Here is a 12,934-nt window from a genome sequence, read left to right on the forward strand (position 1 = left end):
GGGAAATTCACAAACCACTACTGCATACACTCCACAATTGTGTTCTGCCACTGTTCTTGATTTTATGATACCCCACATGTGTACCTTTTCCCCTAAAATATATCCTATAATCCAATCCATAGTCATACCCATCATCCTGCCTCTAAAACATCCCCTAATCTAACTTCAGAGGGACTTCCTCAGTACGGACATCAGCAGAGTTCTGTCTTAGCCCCACATAGAAACAGAATATGACGGCAGATCAGAACCATTCGACCCATCTAGTCTGCCCAATTTTCTAAATGCTCTCATTTGTTCCTGGACTTATCTTATAGCTAGGGTAACCTTATGCCTATCCCAAGCATGGTTAAAACCCTTTAGTGTGTTAACCTCTACCACTTCAGCTGGAAGGCTATTCCATGCATCCACTACCCTCTCAGTAAAGTACCGTATTTTTCGCTCCATAAGACGCAAAAGTGAGGGGAAATGTCTGTGCGTCTTATGGAGCGAATATGAAGCTTTACTTACCTGTCTTGTAGCGTTGGCCGGCTTAACAGCGCGCACCGCTGTACTGGAACTTCAATTTCAGGATCTAGTTTCCGGCGGGACTGAAAGGAAGTGTGCACACTTCCTTTCAGTCCCGCCGGAAACCGGAACCTGAAATTGAAGTTCCAGTACTGCGGTGCGCGCTGTTAAGCCAGCCAACGCTACAAGACAGCTAAGTAATTAATTATGGGACAAGGGGAGGGGGGGGTGACACTATGGGAGGAAAAGTGCACTATGGGACAAGGGGAGGGGAGGAGAATACTATGGGATGAGGAGGAACACTATTGGACACGGGGAGGGGGGAGAATACTATGGGAAGGGGGAGAACACTAGGGGGAGGGGGGTTAAAGAACACTATGGGACAGGGGAGGAGGGTTTAAAAATCACTATGGGACAGGGGAGGGAGGGTTTAAAAATCACTATGGGACAGGGGAGGGGGGGTTAGAAATCACTATGGGACAGGGGAGGGGGATAGAAATCACTATGGGACAGGGGAGGGGGGTTAGAAATCACTATTGGACAGGGGAGGGGGGTTAGGAATCACTATGGGACAGGGGGAGGGGGTTAGAAATCACTATGGGACAGGGGAGAGGGGGTTAGAAAACACTATGGGACAGGGGAGGGGTGGTTAAAATTCATCATGGGACAGGGGAGAGGGGGTTAGAAATCACTATGGGACAGGGGAGGGAGGGTTTAAAAATCACTATGGGGCAGGGGAGGGGGGTTAGAAATCACTATGGGACAGGGGAGGGGTGGTTAAAATTCATCATGGGACAGGGGAGAGGGGGTTAGAAATCACTATGGGACAGGGGAGGGAGGGTTTAAAAATCACTATTTGACAGAGGAGGGGGGTTAGAAATCACTATGGGACAGGGGAGGGGGTTAGAAATCACTATGGGACAGGGGAGGGGGTTAGAAATCACTATTGGACAGGGGAGGGGGGTTAGAAATCACTATGGGACAGGGGGAGGGGGGTTTATAAATCACTATGGGACAGGGGAGAGGGGGTTAGAAAACACTATGGGACAGGGGAGGGGTGGTTAAAATTCATCATGGGACAGGGGAGAGGGGGTTAGAAATCACTATGGGACAGGGGAGGGGGGTTAGAAAAACTATGGGACAGGGGAGAGGGGGTTAGAAATCACTGTGGGACAGGGGAGGGGGTTAGAAATCACTATGGGACAGGGGAGAGGGGGTTAGAAATCACTATGGGACAGGGGAGGGGGGGTTAGAAATCACTATGGGACAGGGGAGAGGGGGTTAGAAATCACTATGGGACAGGGGAGGGGGGTTAGAAATCACTATGGGACAGGGGAGGGGGGTTAAAGATCACTATGGGACATTGGAGGGGGGGTTAAAGATCATTATGGGACAGGAGAGGGGAGTGGGTAGTAAGGAACACTATGGGGCAGGGGAGAAAAAAAAATATTCTGAACAAACTTTCCAATAGTAAGAAACACTATGGCACAGTTTGTTAAGAATATTTTTTTTCTAGTTTTCCTCCTCTAAAAACTAGGTGCATCTTATGGAGCGATAAATACGGTAATACTTCCTGATATTATTTTTAAACCTTTACCCCTCTAATTTAAGACTGTCCTCTTGTTGTGGTAGTTTTTCTTCTTTTAAATATACCGTATTTATCGGCGTATAACACACACCTCATTTTAAGAAGGAAATTCCAGGAAATTTACCCCCCTCTCATAGTATTCCCCCCCCCCCCCATATCCCATAGTGTCCCCCCCCCCCTTTCCATAATATTCTCCCCCCATTTCCATAGTATTCTCCCCCCATTTCCATAGTATTCTCCCCCACTTCCATAGTATTCTCCCCCCCTCCCATAGTATTCCCCCCCTCCCATAGTATTCCTCCCATAGTATTCTCCCCTCCCATAGTATTCTCCCCCCTCCCATAGTATTCTCCCCCCTCCCATAGTATTCTCCCCCCTCCCATAGTATTCTCCCCCCCTCCCATAGTATTCTCTCCCCCTCCCATAGTATTCTCCCCCCCTCCCATAGTATTCTCCCCCCCTCCCATAGTATTCTCCCCCCCCTCCCACCATAGTATTCCCCCCTCCCCCATAGTATTCCCCCCTCCTATAGTATTCCCCCCTCCCCCCATAGTATTCTCTCCCCCCCATCCCCATAATGTCCCCCCCCCATAGTGTCCCCTAGTGCACTTTCCCTTGTCCCATAATTACTTACCTGTCTTGAAGAGTGGGCTGGCTTCACAGCGCGCACCGCAGTGCAGGAACTTCAATTTCAGGTTCTGGTTTCCGGCAGGACCTGAAAGGAAGTGTGCAAGTAATAGCCTGGTAACCCACACAATCCTCATGTTTCGTTAGATAAAGTCAGCCCAGTCTTATCAAGACATTGCTGGCATTGTTTTTACAAGCTATAGTTTATACTCAATATGTTTAACTACGCATATAATTTAACACCGGGTCAACGATCAGATAGAGCGGTAGCACCACGGCGACCTAGCCGTGATTTTTAAATCTTCACAAGCACACACTTACCAACCTGAGCAGAAACCTTTGAGTATTGTTGAAAGGCTTGTGGGCCCCCACTTGATACGCCACACTAGATATTTGTACCCACCTAACATTTAACCTAACATAGGTAAACATTACTACACTTATAAATGCATTATAATATAAACCGTGCTTCTACTCATGCCACTGTTTGCCATGTAAATAACCTGTACGCTGTTGTGGCGTTTCAACCTACTATGTACACACCTGCAGGACAAAAATAAAGCATTAAAAAAAAAAAAAAAAAAAAGAATTGTAGAAAATAAGGAATTTGATACAGCGTTGCATATCTGTCCCATAAAAAGAGCATTTTAATTCACTTAATATTTTTTTTAAAAGCATAATGTGTGGATAAATAGACACAGTTTGTAAAATTAAATGTGCTTAAGAGACGCTGTCAAACTACAAAATTCAGTAGGTCGGAAAATTGGTATATATCAACATTTATCTTTTAGGTGGAATGATAATTTTAGTTGATCCTTACCTGTATCAACATCAATCTATTGGAAGAACCTAGGGATTTGCCAATAGAAATCTGAATCTTCTCCCCCCCCCCCCCCCCCCCATCTCCCCTCCCAAAAAAGAAATAAACAAAAAAAAAATGTGTAGTAAGAAAACAAGCAATTTATTTTTAGGAATAAACTTCCACACATAATCGGCTCTAAAATATCTTATGTCAGACTAGACAATTATTCTAGATGTATTTATGCATTTAATATCACCCATTTCCCAGCCTGTGTAAAATTAAGTCTCCAAGAGATCTTTGTGTCTGGGATAAGTCTAAATCAAACTTCCTCTGACCAAGGCTGCCATTGCTTCCTTTCTGCAATAGGACTGTTTCTTGCCAGGCATTATAGAATGTGTGTTGGAGTCACATTAGGGTACTGTGGGCATCTTTATTGTGTTACTTATCCTGTGAATCTTCTGGAGTCCGCTGAATAGGCAGAATCAATTTAGTACCGTAGATTAATTTCTCCCATTCTAATATGATAAGAGATATTAGTGAGGCATATGCACAATTCTACTTGAGGGCACAAGGTGACCAGTGATCCTTCATAACACACATTTGTACTCTGTTTCAGAACCTACTCTTAGCCTCTTCTCATGGGTGCAAGGAAACTCTGAGGGTCCACTAAACCAATAAAACCTGTCTATCCATGTTATATTTGCAGTATACTAGAATATACTGCAACATATTAAATTTATATTTTTTTTTCATGTGTGACAAACAGAATTGCTAAATCATTTTTTTTTTCAATTTGTTTAATTTTTCCATGAATCTCCTATTTCAGGAATATTTTTCATACTGAAATACTGAAATACTTAAATAGTTTGTGAAGCATACACATTTGTATTTCTAACGCTATAGTGCTTCTTAACAGGTATAACAAGAATGATTTACATGTAACTGCAAAAACAAGAATAGTAGAAACAATACTCAATCTTACAGTATACTGATAAGATGGAGAGCGGATAGCACTTTAGTATGGAGGAATTGTGAAATTCTTGTAAAATGTGTTTTTAGGTGGGTTGCATTGTAAAGGGGACATCAAATTGTTCCCTGTACAATTCCAATTGATTCTTAAGAACCATCTTTTTTTATTATTCCTTTTGGACTCTTTATATTCTTACCCACTGTGGTAAATGAAGAAAATATCACTTTTCTTTAAATTATAACAGTGAGTAAAACAATTAAATTTAACTATAACTTGTGTTATCCAATTTTTCATGTGATACACCATTTCTTTTCACGTCAACACACTATGTTGAATGGCTGAGTAGGGGGCAGAGTTCATAATCGTGATTGACAAAGAGACAAAATGGAGGGACTTTGTTCCAAGATAAACATGCCTGTAAATGCAGCAGTTTAGATTGCTTTTGTTTTTATTTTTCAGGCCTTTTGCAACCACATTTTTATTAATTATAATGGATAAGTAAACATGCTCATTAAAATCCCAGGATTGGATGGTTCTCTCTTCAAATTGGCATTTCTGACCTAATATTTGTGAATAATTAAATAATGTTATATATTGCTAATATTGATCTTTTCTCCCCATACTGGATGCAGAACTGAACATAGCCAATTTACAGTATGTAGTTTGTCATTCAATCATACTGTGTAAAGTATTGCACAGTTATTGAATAACACATGTTGGCTAACTTTTTGAAGTCACTTGCCATGTCAATTATTCATCATAACAGATTGTTTCCTAGCTTTGGAATCTACACCTGTGATCCATTACATTCTGTTAATGTTTTGTTATAAATATCGTCGCTGCAGGTAAATATTTTCCAGCTATGGGATGACAGCTCTTTATGAACTTTCTACTCTCGCCTAATCATTATGCCTTGACACATCAAATGTGTGCATTTTCTCTATGTACGATTTCTTCTTTTACTAGAATTTACTCTGTTGCTTAGATGCATCTGGCATACAAGTTGGGCATACATTTAAATTAAATTTGAAAGTGTATATTTACCTAATGCAGATCTCTGTTACAACTTATTTAAATCTGCACATTTATTTTTATGTTTCTCTCTTGAATATACAATTAATGTATTTTTGCATTTTACTGCTACATAAAATGGACACAAACCCAAATAAAACTCATGACTTTTTACGAGCAATTTGTAAATCCAAATTACAATATCTGGAGTTCTGCCACATCTCAACATAGCAGTTTTTTTATTTTTTTATTAAGGCTGTATGTGATAATCAAAACACCGGGGGTAGAGTATTCTATATTTGAAGTGTTCAAGGGAATCTTAAGGCCCCTTGTGGCGGAATCTACCATCAAATTCGTATGGATTTGTATGTTTTATATTTTTCTGTTCGTGAGTTATGATATACAAACACTTTGCATTCAACTCCTGAACGAGGACCACCCTGGTACCCCATTAGAATGTTCTCACCTAGTAACTTAAGTGCGAAACCGCAAGGGAGGTAAATAATGAATGCTTCCCCTGGGTGGGCCGCTATTTCGTATAACCGAAATGCACGTGGTCGACAAAAGAGTGGTTTCAGTTTTGGTATCTATTAGCAATCATATCGAGTTCTCTCATTAAACCATAAGATCAGAGCTGTTTAGGTCGCTGATGAGGCGTGTCTCGGGTTACATGGAGAACTTATGACATTCCGTTTCTACTGAATATTACCTTAGCTAGCTGTTCTCGTTTCCGTTCTCTATACAAGATAAGACATTCTATAAACATCCACCTTTGCTTGTTCTCATGCGTTCATCTCAATGTCTAGGCATTTAAGCACCTACATCTACCATTTTGAGTAGTGCATTTAATAGGTATTCAACTCGGCTGTTTGGCCTGCGGATCCGCAGGGGTGTGTGTGTTGCGCTCCATTGTTTGGAGCCTCACTTATGCTGTCATTTCTCCTTGGGCGGCCGGTTATCCAGTGTCGTGTTTCTACGTGTTTTGGTAACCCCCCCCCCCCCCCCCGGCCCCAGTCTGGTTTTGCTTGCCCCGTTCCCAACGGGCATTTCAGGTCAGTCCGGTGGCTATGGATCTGGGTTGCATGTGTCAGTCATTGTCGGTGTCGCCCGTTCTACTCGTTGACTCTGTGGTGTTTTTTTGGTCAGTGTATAAGGGCCTGGAAGTTGGGACGTTCGGTGGTCAGAATCCTGTGTGTCCAAGTATGTATGTGTCCTGTATGTCTGTGATCTCCCCTCTGCCAGTAGGGAGAGCTCCTCTAGCGTCATGAAGTCCTCCATGCGTTGGTACCACAGATTCAGGGGGGGGGGGGTAATGTCTGTTTTTTTCCAGTAAAGAGGAATCAGGCTTTTGGTGACATTGATTATCCTGATTAGCAGGGATTTTATACTCCAAATGTGTGATGATTGTGTGGATTGTCGCCCAGTATACTCACAACCGTGTGATGATTGTGTGGATTGTCGCCCAGTATGGTTTGATCTGCGGGCAATCACACCATAAGTGGATGAAAGTGCCCTGTTCCCCGCCACAACTCCAGCAAGTGTCCTCGGCACTGGGGTCGTGGATATGGATGAGATGTGGGGTGCGGTACCAGAGAGCTAGAACTTTGTATGTAATTTCCTGTGTCTCGCTCGACAGTGCGCAGTGTAGCGAGAGGGTGCATATTTTATCCCATTGGGCAGGCATGAACGTGGTACCCAAGGCCACTTCCCATTTTCCCATGAAGCTCGGCGGCAGCAGCAGTTTCCTCATCCTCAAGAGCATTCCGTAAAGTGTGGACAGGCCCCTTACCAGTGGGTCGGGGTCTTGGCATATTGCCTCGAATTCCGTTCGTGGTTTGGAAGTGGAGTTACCCTGGATTATGGAGAGTGCAAACTGTTACCTGGTTATACCTGAAGCGTATTTGGACTCCAGGGATCGCATTGTGCCATTTTCAAGAGCATGGCAGATCCGAGGTATTTCTTGTCCCAATAGGCGTTTGAGTGTCCTGATTTCCAGTCCCGGTGGGAAAGCATTGTTGTGGACCAAAGGGAGCAGTGGAGATGGTGTGGTAGTGAGCGATAGAGGTGCAGCCAACGTGTTCCAGACCTGCATGGTCGCTCTGATGAGGGGGTGTGGAGTGGCCAGGTGCCTGCCCTGTTGGTAATCTAGCCAAGGGAGGACAGAAATTGGTCTGCCTATGTGTGATGTCTCAATGTCCTTCCACAGTTTGTTTACTCCAGGTTTAGTCCATTCCACTATTCTTTGAAAGTGTGTGGCCCTGTGCTACATCTTAAAGTCTGTTAGGGCCAAGCCCCCTTTCATTTTCGGTAATGTAAGGACGTTGTGTTTGATTGCGTTTTGTGTTTGTGCCATGTGAACTTAAGGGGCATGGAGCGAAGGGAGGCGAAGGAGGCCTCCGGGATAGCGATGGGTATAGTCTGGAACAGATAAAGGACCCTGGGTAGGACATTCATTTTGAGCACCCCAATCCTTTCAAACCATGAGAGGCGGACCTTTGCCCATTCCTCCAGGTCTTTGTGTAGCGTGTTCAAAAGCGGCTGGAATTTAGCTGGGTATAGTTGCAGTGGTATTTAGGAAAATCCTTAAGAATAACCTTTCTGATAAATTGATAAAATTTACAAAAGGAGCAAACCTACTTCCTGTAAATAAAAATACAATAATTGCTCCCGATTATAAATACCTTTTAGCTCCTATAAAAATGTTATTACTGTATTAATACCACTTAGTCAAATATACTGGGTATATATTGTGCAAAACCACTCAATGCTGACAGGGGGAGTGCAGAAACTCATATTACTAATATAATCACATTTCCACTCAGAGCCCTTTGAAACACAATATCAAAATGATTAGTTATATGGATAAAAGCAAAACCTTGTTGATAGGTATACAATGTGTATGTAACAAAACAAATTTCTGTAATAAACCATTAAAAAAATAATCTATTATGACACTTCTATTTTTACAATCTGATTACCTGCAGGATCGCCCTTTATACAGATCCCCAACTCAAGGAGACAGCCAAAGAAATTCTAAACCAAACAATATCAAAACGGCTATTCAAGCAGTAAAGAAAAACATGTACTACAGTACAAAGATAGAGGGAACATATGTGAAAGCGACTTCTCTATCTTACAAATTACGCAAATCTAGTACCTGCAACACCAATACACGTTTCATATTTCGCTCATCAGGGGGTCCGTGTCACAGGCAAATACATATGTTAAAATACTCAGGAAGATAACCAGAGTGGAAGCATGACTGAAAGTTTCCAGATAATTGTTTACCATAATAAAAGATTTTCTTGCATCATCTGTAGAGAGAGAATCACACACTACATTTAGTTTAGTGGAATTTTGCAGTAATATGATTGTTATAGTATAGGAAGGTATAAGTTAGGAGTTTGTGAGACCACATCAAATAACCAGTGATGCTTCTGTATTGTCCTGTCAGAGTAATAAGTATAAGAAAACAAAACAAAACATTTTTTTGTGTTTGGGTTACCATTTACTTAATGACACAATTAAATTAGCCATACTATACCGCTTGTATTTAATTGCATTGTGTCCTGAAATATTAATGTATTTGGAATTATGGAGAAAAAAAAAGTGGAACTTTACTGGATTTATTTTACTAATTTAACATTTGTTCCCTTTCCTTTCTTTTCTTAGTTTTTTTTTTTTTTTTTTCTTCCACTTCATGAGTGCTCTACCTAAGCACTAATTGGTAAGACAACAAGAGTGCAGACACTTTGATTTGTGTGCATAAATAATAATCAATAGATAGACAATAAAGTTGAGCTACTTGTGCGACTTATATGGCCTGAACGGTTAATAGGTTGGACTGTATTAAATTGTTCATGAGATCTGTCATAGCCAGCTATGAATCTTTAAAATCTACAGCCTGTTTTGCAAAAGATTTGGACAGCAGAGGCCTTGGGCATTCTCAACACTAAGAACTAATACTTTTTCTACTGGTGACAGCTATTTGTTTTGTTTCAATATTGCATAGTTAAACACTTTGATTAGATCTTGGCAAATGAGTAATATAGACCACCTCTTCGAAAAATATCTAAATTTCAGAGTGAGAAACATATAATTTACTGTAAATGAACAATATCAGGAACCAATAATTGATCAAATTCACAAAGCAATATATGAAGTAAATCTGACTGTTTAAAACCATTTTTGTATTCCATTCGGCAATATGTAGTTTTCTCGGTTCTTGAGCCTGACTAATGAGTTTTCAATGCTGCTCAGTATTGAAGACTCTTTTAGATTCATATACATAATGTTCAAAGTTTTTGTTTGTTTTAGTTTCCATTTTAATAAATATATTTTGCATCGAAATTTTGGAGTCTCATCTATCTGGATCACCTGGATCGTTAGCCAGTATTGGCACCCCTGAGCCTGTTTTACAGAGCCTGGCACGGCTCTGGAGAATGTGAGTGAGAGTCACACACTTATCTATTACACATTTTTTATTATACAGTTGGCACTATGTTTTTGTCTTTTATTTTTTCTCTATTTTAGTTTATACCCAAATCCAGTTCTACGCTGTTTGCATTACAGTCCAGTCCCATATTGGTCCTATATTGGTAATATTACAAATTTCTGCTGTGATAACATTGGGGAGGTGTATATACTGGTATATGTTTCTTTTATTAGTTTCCATTTTATTATAGGAAATATGAATGTACAGTGGAATTATTAAAATATTTGACAAATTTAGTCTCAAACACTTTTTTTACCCCGCTTAAATGCTATCGTTATACACTAACCAAACTCTTTTTTGCTCTTTGTATATAAAGTTATAATACAAGCATAGTTTCAGCTCTGTAGGAAATTATCACGAGATTATAACAAGAACGATTTATTTTGCTCTCTGAAGACTGACATAACCTGTTGTGTCACTTATATGCATGTTTATGATTTATGTAATTAAAGCATATTGCCATGAATGCTGTGTGCTGTATTTGATGGGGTGATTGATGATAAATTTAAGTTATATTTTATATCCCCCATCCCTGCTTTGAGACTTCAAAGGAAGTGTTGAAGGACTTCTATTTAGGGGTGGTCATGTATAACATTATATTCTCTGAAAAGTGATGCTAACAAGTAAAAGGTGTGAAGTCGCCGATGCATACCTCCCACGTGACCCTTTTTAGGAGGGACGGTCCATATTTTGAGCCCAAATTCCTCAGTCTCTCTTTTTGTCATATTATTTGTGTGTCTGGATGTTTAACAGAGGTCCACAGCAATACTACTCACAGTAATTTGTCATTAAACTACTATAAATGTGTTTAGAGAGAAAAAAAAAATGTCAAACAAACAAAAAATCTTTTAATGAGTTACATTATTCTTGTTCTAAATTTTAATTTTAGTTGCATAAATTATTAGTTAGTCATATAGATGTGTAATACAAAGATACAAAGAGTCCTTGTTGTTTACCTTCCACCATTTAATTAAATTAACATTTTCTTTAAGTGTTTTAAAAGGATGCCAACACTTCATTATTATTTTAATAACTACAAAAAAATAAAAAAAAATCTCCCTAAACCTTGTAATATGGATATTTATAGCTTAGAAAGTGCTGATCCAACCTTCATCTACTCTATATAAATGCAGTAAAGCTGTTTGGGAATATGATAATCAATACTTTCTGACTTAAGTTTTACCTTTACCTAGCCAAGATGTTAAATACCAAGACCATAAATTTGGTAGTTTTGGCACCTCTTAGTTTTCAGAAAAAAACATGATTCTAAGTGGACAGCAAAATCTGAAGATTGTTGTTGGTTTTCAAGGTGATAACTGCAGAGCGATAATACCTACGGGAATTATTTCCACCGGCTTTCCAGCAGATCTGGTTTCTAGTATTTTGCTTTTTGCCATTGCATTTCCTTTATAGTGCAATTCATTACAGTAAGAGGAGCGATTCTGTTGAAAAGCTTTGACAGGCAGATCTTAAGAAAACACTTGAAAAATACATAGAGGTAGCTGCAGTGCAAATGGGTGATTTATTTTCTTTCTTTCCCTTTTTTATTTCAAATCTTTTTTGTGTTGCATTTTTCAACATATTGCAATGTGTTATTTGGAAACCATTTCCCTTTGAAAGTATTACTTGTCCTTATTGTGTTTTACGTGTGTATAGTACTATAAGTTAACACTTTGAATATTTCAGATACTCCTTGCTCAAAATCCTGCTTGTTTATAGAGAAACCACAGGGGGTTAAAGCAGAACATTCATTCACCATATTTTACTGAGGATATACAAGGGGATATGTGATATTGGGCAGTCAATGCTGCACAAAGGTTAATGCCTTGTTAGCAATCTTTACTCTCGCGACCCGTTTATTGCTCTCCATAAGTGATTATTATTTATTTTGTATTTGGGCAAGTGGAGTGTATTTAAAGGGACACTCTAGGCACCCAGACCACTTCAGCTTAATTAAGTGGTCTGGGTGCCAGGTCCCTCTAGGATTAACCCTTTTTTTTTTTTTTTTATAAACATAGCAGTTTCAGAGAAACTGCTATGTTTATAATAGGGTTAATTCAGCCTCCAAATCCTCTAGTGGCTGTCTCACTGACAGCCGCTAGAGGCGCTTGCGTGATTCTCACTGTGAAAATCATTTTTACAATGCTTCCCTATGAGACCGGCTGAATGCGCGCACGGCTCTTGCCGCGCATGCACATTCAGCCGAAAGAATGATCGGAGGAGGAGGAGAGCTCCCCGCCCGGCGCTGGAATAAAGGTACGTTTTAACCCTTTACTCTCCCCAGAGCCCGGCGGGAGGGGGTCCCCGAGGGTGGGGGCACCCTCAGGGCACTATAGTGCCAGGAAAACGAGTATGTTTACCGGCACTATAGTGGTCCTTTAACTTTGTTAGATTTAGCAAATTACATCATAATTCAGGTTCAGGAATAGCAAACATTATTCAATATCTTTTCTCTTCTTCTGCTTTTCTTATGCAAATATTTTTTTTTTCCCTTACACATTTGGTAAATATAGTGATGTGTAAACAAACTATTAAAACCCTGGGAAGTGATAGTTCCTGCTATAAAAGATCACAACTGAAACACCAGCTCTCAAAAATAAACGCTAAAAAACATAGCAGTTGGCCAACATCTGTAAGTTTAGGTGTTTAAATGTCTCTTTAAGTGATTTTAGTTTCTAAGCTATTGATAAGCTGAATGGGGTCATGGGAGGTATGATTTAAAAAGTGTACAATAAAAGCCTTAGGCATAACCTCTAGTGGAAAAATACAGCCTTGGCGAAGTAAGAACTAACTACCTAATAATTGTGAAAAAAAATCTCAACACATCATCAATGCGTAATCTGTTTATTTTGTTAAGAGCCTTCAGAAGTTGTTCTACACAAGCAACTTTTAACAAATATATAGCGTGGATTACACTACATGTTTTATTTGTTATGT

General features: G+C 39.9%; 1 protein-coding gene across 1 annotated transcript in view; it reads left to right on the forward strand.

Moving 5' to 3' along the window:
• The window catches only part of DIAPH3 (diaphanous related formin 3), a 747,362-nt gene that overhangs the window by 286,776 nt on the left and 447,652 nt on the right, over nt 1–12,934 (forward strand). The gene's annotated exons all lie outside the window — the stretch shown is intronic.

Source organism: Pelobates fuscus, chromosome 1, assembly GCF_036172605.1.
Source record: "Pelobates fuscus isolate aPelFus1 chromosome 1, aPelFus1.pri, whole genome shotgun sequence".
In the NCBI taxonomy this organism is placed as follows: domain Eukaryota; kingdom Metazoa; phylum Chordata; class Amphibia; order Anura; family Pelobatidae; genus Pelobates; species Pelobates fuscus.